Source organism: Vitis vinifera, chromosome 7 (genome assembly GCF_030704535.1).
Source record: "Vitis vinifera cultivar Pinot Noir 40024 chromosome 7, ASM3070453v1".
Taxonomy (NCBI): domain Eukaryota; kingdom Viridiplantae; phylum Streptophyta; class Magnoliopsida; order Vitales; family Vitaceae; genus Vitis; species Vitis vinifera.
In genome coordinates, this window is record NC_081811.1 from 6254804 (window position 1) to 6265526 (window position 10723).

The window sequence follows — 10723 nt, forward strand, 5'->3', positions numbered from 1 at the left end:
TAAAAGATCAAAGGAATGTTTTTGAATGCTTGATATACATATATCCTGTTTTGTGTTTTGGGTGATAATGGATTCAGAAATCTAACATAAAGAGAAAAGAAAAAAACTTCAAATTAGAATAGTGGTTTGAAAATTTACAAAAACTTTAGAACGGAAAAGAAAAGACTTCATAAAAAGAAAAAGACTTTACAAAAGGAAAAATACTTCATAATATATACTTGTAAGTTCAATAAATTGCAAAATACTACACAATATTCTTCATCCTTCAACACTAATGAACAAAATCATTCAGGAACAAACTTCTATTGATTAATCTTTAACTGAAAAAAGACTCTCAAATATATATAAATATTTGTAAGGAATATAAAAAACCTAAAATCTTACTTGTGAAATAATAAGTAGTGGGGTAACATCCAAAGGGGTGAATAGGTGATTTTTAAAAATTTTAACATAAGCATTGAAAATTTCAATCCAAATAATACTTTGAGAGTGTAAAATATTCATAATCAATCAACCACAAATGAGACAATGGATTTTTAAGTGAAAAACTACAAGTTAGAAATTTCAAATCAACAATCTATTATATGAAAAAATAGTTCGATAGATGTTATTGACTTACTTTCCAAAACTTACACTACAATTCACGTCCACCACATAACACATTATGTGCTCCAATGGATTTTGCCTCAACGCTTTGGGTATTCATATCTCTTTAACGACCCAACGAATAAAAAACCAAACGTATTTAGAAGTTTTAAATTAAGCATAAAAAAATTATAACTTAAAAGTTCGCATTCCCATTTGAGTGAATTCTTCTAATATACTAATATAATAGAAAACGTCGTGGACTTGAAATCAACTTAGAAATAATAGTTTATCAAAACAATAATTTAGAAACTTAATAATTTTAAAAAAAATTTGAAATTTTTTCAAATTTTAAATTAAAAAATATTTGGAAATATTTTTCTTTTAAAATTCTAATTTAAATTATTTTCCAAATTCATTTAAAGATTTGAAAAAATTATCCTTTTTAAATTCTCAATTTTTTTTTCAAATTAATTTTATTTCAAAATTTTAGAAGTTTATTCTATGCCCTTTCGATCATTATTATCAAATAACATAACCATATTTACCTATTTAATTTGGACTTTATTCTAATATTCAAAGGAGTATAAATCACAAGAAAGTATATATAGTTTTAAATTAGGATGTGTAGAACAAAATTAACAACTTAATCTAAATAACCTAATGCACTAACAGAATATTATCACACAAATTGTAGGTCATAATTATTTTAATATAAAAATGTTGACAAAAAAAAAAGAATAATTTCGAAGTGCAAAAATCTCAACAACACTTCATATAAAACAACAAAGAAAAGAAACATATTTTGAGATAAAATTCATTTGAAGCCACACTTATAGAAATTAGTTTTTAATTAATTTTAAAAATTATCCTATGTTTTATTTTTAAAATTTTGATTTATTATTGTTTTCATAAAGGAAATAATTTCCGTCTAAGCTAAGTATTTCAAAAATTAATTTACTAAAAAAATACCAACGAAAAGGTATTAATTATTATAGTCTTTTAAATTTTTCTTATTTTTATAAAAATAGAAAAATAAAAAATATTTATCTTTTAAAATGCTGCCCCGGATAAATCTTATACATATTTTAAAACCAAATGGAGAAAAGAAAGGCGAAAGTGAACGGGCTAGCTGGACCTAGAGCCCACAGCGTAGAATAATACAGTTTGGGCCACGTACAGAGTCTGCGCATGAAAATTCTTATTGGGCTGGCTGGAGGCCCAATAGAGCTTCCATAGCCTTCCAGAACCAAAGGAGGTCACTTTCGATATTATATAAAAGTCTGGGGGGTTATTTGATATTTGAGGTTTAGTGTTCGCTTATAAGTACTGCGCTAGGGTTTCATGGAGCGTCTCGGACGGATCTGGCTGAACTCTCTCGCTTTCTTCGCAAGGCGAAAATGCTAGGCAGCCGTCAACATTGTCGACTCGCCCTTGGTTACTAATTTCGATTATTTTCTTCTGATTTGATTTGATTTCTTGGTGATGTTTTTGTGTTTTTGTTTTCGGAAACCTTTGGTTAGATTAATTTCTTTTTGTTTGATTTCATTTTTTGGTTAGCTTTTTGTGTTTTGTTTTCGAAAACCTTTTTGTTTTTTTATGTAGAAGGAGAATGAAAGGATGATTATATGTTTCCCTATTGGTTTGATCGCCGAGATGATGGCGAATCTTTTGTATTAGCTCTATCTGATTATTCTCTTTATTTTTTCGTTCTTGATTTTTTTTTTTTCTGAAAAATGGGAATGCAATTAGATTTAAAAGACAGTATTTGAGGGTGGATCATGAATGCCATTCGTCAGATTGGCCAGATGTAATAGCTTTTTCGCAATAGTAATCCTCTGGTAATACAGAAGATTATTGTTATTATTTTGTTTTTTAGTTTTAATTTTTTTTAAGGAGGAGAGAATGATATGATGAATGAATTTGTTTCCCTATTGGTTTGATCGCCGGGATGATGGCGACAAATAGTATTAGCTCTATCTGATCATTCTGTTCCTCCCTCTTGCGATTTTTCAATGTCTTAAATGTTAATAAATCTTCGTTTCAAAAACCTAATCGAGCTTTTCGGTCCTCTTTCGTTTTCATCAATTATTTTTATTTTTATTTTTTGATCACATCCATCCATTTTTGTATGGTTTTTTTTTATGACATCCATATGTAACAAGCCAAATTTCATCCCTTATCCGAGTTACAACTATTAATCGAATGACGAACGGCATGTTGCAATTAATTATTTTCAAATTATAATTAATACTATACAAAATTGTTTAAAGCAAGAATAAGTATGATATTTTTCATCCTAAAATATCTTTGAATTAGTATTAAGTACACTGATTCTCAATATATATATATATTTCGAAGAATACTGTATGCATTATTATTTGTTTCTTTATTCTCAAAGTTTCATTAAAAGTTTTTATCTTTTCTTATCAATTTTGTGTACAATTATTTGTATGCTATCAATATTTTCCTAAAGTTCACAGCTATTAAAGATAGCCTTCAAGCAGACCCGGCCTATTTATTAATCATTTAGATTATTATTAAAAATGAGAATTGGAATAAAAAAATTTATTATCAAAAATTAAATCTTCTTCTTCCTTTTAGTAGTATGGTAATTCCCGATATTTTAATTCTACTCTATTTTTATTACCATTTTCGCTCGCAGTTGTTTAAAATGCAAAATAGGAATTTAAATTGACTGGAGAAGTTGTAGGCAAGCGAGGGGATTAATGGCATGTGCTAGATGGTCCCATTACTCTTTGTATGGATTTTTTTTATTCAGATGGAGGGTATGTCTTCTTCACTATGTTCAGTACTTCACTCCTTCATTTGCTTCCATACATGTGAACTCAAAGGGTATGTGAAATACCCACTATTATTGCAATGCCCATACATGCGAACAAAGGGTATGTGTTATACCCACTGTTATTTGGATTCAAAGCCCGTCAATTCATTGACTGCAACTTGAGCAATAATCTTCAAGTTCTTATAAAGCTTATAACCACCTAAAATGTAATTTGATTCAAAAACTTGAACAAGCTCTAGCCTCAAGTGATGCTTATAGCCACCCAATAATGCCTTCCATATAACAGATTATGGTTTAATTCTCATGCTCCTTGTTAATAACAATGCATCTTCAAGCAGACCAGCCTCGTCCAAAAGATCAATCATGCTACCATAGTGTTAAACCTGGAAAACGAGTCTTGCGTGAGTGTAGGCGTTTGGAATAATGGCCGGTGCTTCTTTTACATAATCATGAATTACAAGCCCAAGAGGTTGTTTCCTTAAAAATAACCTTTAAGGGATTTGCCAAATGCCATGGACTTAGTGAGTTCAAACCATTTAATGTTATTAAGTTAAAAAGTTAGGAAGGCACAAGAATGCTTTACAACTTTAGCAACGCTCTCAAATGCTTGATGTATTTGCTCAAATGAAATCATACCCTATTTATAAGCCATATGAAATCATACCCTATTTACAAGCATGAGTGAGTTTGTGAAAAATTGATTTTAAAAAAAGTTGGAGTTCATGAAATAAAATCTTAATAGTGACTCATTTTGAAAGGAAAAACATATTTATGAAAAATTGATTTTAGGTTCGAGGGTAAGTTACATATTAGGAAGGTAGTACTATGGTAACATTTCTTTAAACCTTAAAAAGGTTTCTACTAATTAACTAGAAGGAATTAAGACAATTAGTTAATAAATTTATGTATAAGAGATATAAGTAACTCTTTAGAAATCTCTACCCTTTCCCTTATATTCCATCTTTGTGCAAAGATTTGCAAAGGTCTTAAACTTCTAAAATCTTCTACACTCCTCCGATGGTGGAGGCATAGATGCCTCAAGGTGCTTCCAAAAGCTTCTTACCCCTTATATAAGCTCAAGGAAGGGTTGTGACACTAAGCTTTCACAATTGGGATGAGGTCCTACACTTAGTATACATGTTAGTTAGTGCAAACCCATATAGAGGTATTTTCTTTCTTAAGCCAACATAGAGATGTATTTCCTTTCATAAGTCAAGTACTCAACCGGTACAAATTGAAATCACAATTGTCATGGTTACCTCGTCAGGGTTGATCCCATTAGTTTACCTCTTGGTAAAAATTGCTAAAGCTTCTCTATATTGCTTGTTCTAAGAATAGTAAGCGATCATGGTCGTCGATGAAATCATATCCTATTAGAACTCATATTCCCAATCTTATCATAAATTGAAATTATAATGATTCATTCAAAAACAACTTTCACAAATTTCTCACCAATTTTCTCATCAATTACCTCTTAACATTTCCATGCAAATCCCTATTCGCTTCACAAATTTTACTAGCATTCCCATGCAAATCAACCAAAGCATTCTGAATAAATACGTGAGGATAAAATCCATCTTTCTAAATATAACCATGAATAGCTTTTCTAAGCCCAGTGCAGATACCAAACTGCAAGCCTTATCTAAGGACGGAAATGTAAAACTAGTGGGAAGACTTTGAGCTCCTAATATATCAAAGGACTGATCATTGGATTGTACACAAAAACATTGGGCTCTTCGAGCATGGAACATTTCTTGATTTTGTAGTTAAAGTTTTGCATATGTTTCAAAAAAAAAAAATCTCACCCATTTTCTAGAACAAACGGAGTTTAAAGTTTTCAAAATTTTGACTAGAAAAGAGCCTCTGATCATAAAATGTATGAAAGTCTTGCATTATAATTCTATACACAAAAAGAAAATTCAAATTTAAAATGATCTATTAAAAAAAACAAAGACAACAAAAAGCTCCAAAAAAAAAAGAAAAAGAAAAAGGCCAAAAGAAGAAACAACTTCAAAATCCAGTAGAGTTCGAAAATGCAAGATTGAGGATAGTTCAACATACTGAAGTGATTAGGATTGAAAACTACCGATACTTCTCCTCACAAACATAGCAGAAAAGAGTCAAATGTAGATTTATGACTTTAACTGGCTTGTGTCTTTTCAAAGTTGGTAATTGTGGGAGGGTGAGGGCCAGTTGGCCAGAGCCTCCCCTCCAAACAAGCTGGATGATGAGTATTTTACCTCTACTTTCTGAGGGAAAACTTGGGTTGCTCACCCACATGGAGTATGGAGCATGATGCCAGAGAAAGCCAAAGAAATAATTATAGGTGAGCTGTCAATTTGGAAAATTCTAGAACCCAATTTTGAAGAATATAAAAATGACTTTGATTAAAACTCTTGAGAAATTTGCATTTTAAACAGACAGACAACACATGATATGTAATGCTACTTGTAGAAACACTTTTTTTTTCTTTTTTTTCTCTTATACTGCTAATTTACTACTCAGAGAAACACTGGAACAAAAAAATTCAAAAAACCCATCATTTTCTTTTCTTTAAGAGTGAAAACTCAAAGCTCCAAGTCCTATCATAGCACAGTGAGACCACTACTCAGTGTGTGTGTATATATATATTTTCCCAAAAGCTTATTCAAACCCACTTAATATGTAGCAAGATTACCTCCTTATTTCCCACTTCCATCAATTGCATCTAACATATCATCATGTGTTTATTATTTATCTTCCAACTTACCTTTACCGTTTACCACATCTACCAAATTATCTCAACCTAAGAGTGCAAAGTTATCTTTAGCCACCAAGGGAATGGCGGGATATAGGTGTCTAAGCTTTGTGATCATCATAAAACACCAAAGAAAATTAGCAAGACTAGCTAGATAGATTATAAGCCACCAGAGAATCAATTTTTTAAAAATAAAATAATTTTGGTGATGATCATATAGAAAACCTTAAATATTGTCCTGGGCTGCTTTGGGTGTAGTCGGAAAGATAGATCCCACAAAAGGTTCCCCACTTTTGTGCTTACTAAACATGGTTAGATTGAAATTGAACTCTAGTTTCTTTATAAATAAATTGTATCCAGGTTGCTGCAAACCATATCAACATTGGTTACCAAAATAGTTTCAATATCAGCAACCTACAAACATTAATTATCAATGACTCTGTTTTTCTTTTATTTGGGTAGCAAAGACAGAAAATTCTACAATGCAGCTCTTGATCGTTGCTTACAATGAATATTGTAAGTAGAAGCATGGAATTAAATAATTAATTCATGGGTTCCTTCAAACACTTCTTATTGAAGCCTAGAATTAGAGGGGAACAAACAAGATGTCTAAGAAGAACTTGTCAGAAGACTAGTTTCACACTGGACATGAGCCTAGGTGTCTTGACCCATGGAAGACATGATTGAGGCCTACCCATGAGCCCAACATTAATTGGTTGCAGCAGACAGTACTAGTGTTAGAACCATGGTATTAATTGGCCATAACCGATTACAACACCTCTAAGACACTCAAAATTATGAACACAGACCACCTTTGAACTAGATGTGATATATATCCACATCAAATTAGCCAAAAAGTTTATAGATTTGTATTTTCTTTTGACACACTTTGAAATGACATTATTTTTAACACGACACTCCATTTTGACCTTTGTAACTGGATATCCTAAACTATCTGGCATTCCACTTGCACTCTAGGATGGTAGGCTGTGCACTGGTTTGGTGGACCTCTGTTTTTATTGCAGTTCTAGATTTGGAGCCTACAGCCTGATTCCAATCCGGCCAAGCCCATATCTTTTGGACCTGGGGCCTCCCCTAACCCTTGACTGCCCAACAACTCAGATTCAAACCCAAGCCCACCAGAGAAACTTTTAAAACCTGTGTCTTCCAAACACGTCATTCCTTTGTCAGTTGTTCCCTTCTTAATACCGCTTATAAAATCCCCCATTTTGTAGCTTTCTCAACTGTTGTAGCCTCACCTGTCTTCTCCTTGGTGTTTGAACACGACATGTCCATATCTATAGAATGTAGAGGTTGCACCTTCTTTCCCACCCTTGTGCTGGTGCGTGAGCCACCCATCATATTAGCCCTAACATCCATCTCACCATGCTCACTGCTACATCTTCTTGGCACAACTAGCCAAAAACAGGGTGTCACTTCCCACCACAACTGAAAGGAGAAGTTGGAACTACCTACTACAACTTGCAGCGCACCATGCATATTGCTTCTAGAACTAAACTGATATTTGAGAGAAGAAAAAAAACAGAAATTCATGCTATGATGGAAAACTAGCATGCTGCCAGCCCCACCCACCCAAATATGATCAAACTACAACACAAAGCAAGCCATTCCTCTTCCAACTGGTGCTGCAAACCACTATTCCCTCTTTTCCCTTCACCACCCAAACGAAAAAATCCAATGGCAATAGGATTAAATGGTACAACAAGTAGTCCTTCAAAGTGGAGAAAAAAAAAACAGAGTGGAATACAACAATTGCCTGTAACATCCTATCAAGTCAATGAAAAAAAATAACAAAAATGCATTGTATTTATTTGGGATACCATCTCCCTGATTTGTCATCCCAAAATAATTTCCCTGTCTATGAAAGAATAATATTAGATATTTGGAACAATGAAAACCTTTCCATTTGTCTTCATCTGTACTAATCTATTCAAGTATGAGGAAAACAACATTAGTTGAGAGAGAGATTTACCTGTAACTCTATGATGCTCTATAGTAGATTTTGACAATGGTGCTCTCCCATGGAAGTTAAGCATGACCATTCCAATGGATTAAGGCATTTTAGTGGTGGACTTTAGTGAGAGCTCTAGGGTTTCGGGGTTTGTTGAGTTGGGAAATGGTGGAAGAAATGTTCGGCGGGTACTCGTATAAAGGGAAAAACTTTTAGTTAATATATATTCGGAACATATATATATATATATATACTATTATTTAATGTCACCTGATATAAACGCCAATGTAAAATATCACAACTATGACACTGCTATAAAGCGTCATGGCATAACTAGTTATTCTTATAAAGGCCACATCAAGCAATGATACTTTAAATAAGCGTCATGAAATAAAAAAACTACTGTAAAAAATAACCCCTTTGAAAAGCGCCATTGTATATCCCAATATAACGATACTTTATGAAAGCGCCAAGGATTAAAGCGTCGGAATTTTCTATTTTTGTAGTAGTGAATTTAGTTCAAGGTTTAAATTAAAAGTGTGAAATCAAGGTTTGGTTAATCTCGATTTTGATAATAACAAAATAAAGTTTGGAACTAATGATTATATTTCAAGTGTGATTAGACAAGAAGATTTTCAAAGTGGCAATCACAAAGACAAAATCAAGCTAAAGAGAAATCAATAAGAAGAAGAATAGCTCAAAGAGAAGTGTTTTTCAAAACCTAAGTAGTATAGGATTTCTTTGTAAGATTGATGGCGCACTAGGGTTTTCACTAGGTTTTTCATGTATTACATTATTTATTTATGCACTAAAATATTCAAGAGTTATTTTGTTTTAAATATTTTAAAATTGGATAATTTCATGTTTTTAACTAAAACTTTGTGTTAAATGCTTTCCAATATTGTTTAAAAGGTTTTAAGTTGAAATTGATGGTTGTTGAGCAAAAAATGGCTCAACTAGTTGAACTAGATGAGGAATCGGTTGAACCGGATGAGGAACCGGTCGACCTGTTCAACTTAATCGGTCGACCTGTTCAACTTAATCGGTCAACCTGTTTAGCTCAACTGGTCAAGGGGTGCAAAAACCTTCTCTCTCTTTCAAAATGTTTGTTCAACCGATTGAGGTTGGACCTCAACCGATCAAAAGATAAAATTTTAAAATAAAATCCAAATAGGTAAATCTTTAGTAACAATTGTTGGGTGTTATTTGGTAGAAATTTTTTTGGATACTTATTCGGTACATATTGATCTTATAATCGGTAATACAAATATATAAAACCAAAATACAAGAAAACAAGATCAATTACACATGAATAAGATCAAAGTACAAATAAATGTACCATAAGATAAAGTGATGAAATATATATATTGTTGTGCCAAAACTTTAATGCAAATAACGTTAGATTAAGAACACAAAGATAAAACAATCACACATATGGTACACGAGGTTTTAATGTGGTTCAACCAATTATGTCTAAGTCCATGGATGATGGAGAATCATTCTACTATACAATAGAGAATATTACAGAAGACAAAACTAGATGCAACTATTGGGTTTTCGAAACATCCCATGTTTTCCCATTCTTTGTATCCATACCCTACCATGAGTCATCTCGGTCCATCGGGTATCTCCCGTTTTTCCTCACATCTCCATCCACCCTTGTATTGTTTCTGCAAGCATCAGACATTTCTATCTTCCTCTCATAACCTAGATTTTTTTATAGAGATATTTCTAACAATTTTCCTTATTATATAAGGAAATCTAATATTACAATAATATATCAACTTAGGAATATTTTATATAATATTATTTACAAAAAGGAATATTTACTAATTAGGAATTTTGGACACTTTCCAACAATCTTCACCTTGTACCAAATTCCATGAAGTCAATCTTCAATCTCTCTATGACATGGGCTCTTTGTATCATATCCCCATGAGAGAGCAATGGACTCCACCTTTAACTGAAATTCCTTTTGTCTTTATCATGTACATTGCATAATCTTTTGTTCTTCCAAAAATCTTCAACTCGAAGTTTTGATACCAATTTGTCGTACCAACATAAGCTTTAATGCAAACAACATTAGATCAAGAACACAAAGATAAAACAATAATACATACGGTACATGAGGTTTTAACATAGTTTGGCCAATCATGCCCACATCCACATATGAAAGATGATCATTTCATTATTAATATAAAATATTACCGAGGATAAAACTAAATACAACTATTGGGTTTACGAAATATCTTATGTTTATCTACTCTTTGTATTCATACCCTATCATGAGCCATTTCGCTTCACTAGGTATTTCTCGTTCTTCCTCGCATCTCTATCTATCTTATATAGTCTCTACAGACCCATCTCTATCTCATGACTTTTTTCTTTCATAACCTAGAATATTTATAAAGATATTTCAAATAACTTTCCTTATTCTATAAAAAAATCTAATATTATAATAATATATCAACTTAGGAAATATTTTATACAATATTTTTTACAAAAATGAATCTTTACTAATTAAAAATTTGGAACACTTCCTATATATATGTATATGGATTGATCTTGTTTTTTAAGAAGTGTCAATTCGATATTGTAGTAAGGCCTTTTTGGTATTTGGGTG

At 32.0% G+C, this 10723-nt stretch overlaps 2 non-coding genes across 2 annotated transcripts; both read left to right on the forward strand.

The window, feature by feature from the left end:
• The first annotated feature begins 2195 nt into the window (after nt 1–2195).
• On the forward strand, nt 2196–2281 carry LOC132254136 (small nucleolar RNA Z102/R77). Its single transcript, XR_009466305.1, has one exon. It is a non-coding gene; the product is annotated as a small nucleolar RNA Z102/R77 (small nucleolar RNA).
• A 207-nt stretch (nt 2282–2488) lies between these two features.
• Nucleotides 2489–2575, forward strand: LOC132254135 (small nucleolar RNA Z102/R77). Its single transcript, XR_009466304.1, has one exon. It is a non-coding gene; the product is annotated as a small nucleolar RNA Z102/R77 (small nucleolar RNA).
• The last annotated feature ends 8148 nt before the right edge of the window (nt 2576–10723 follow it).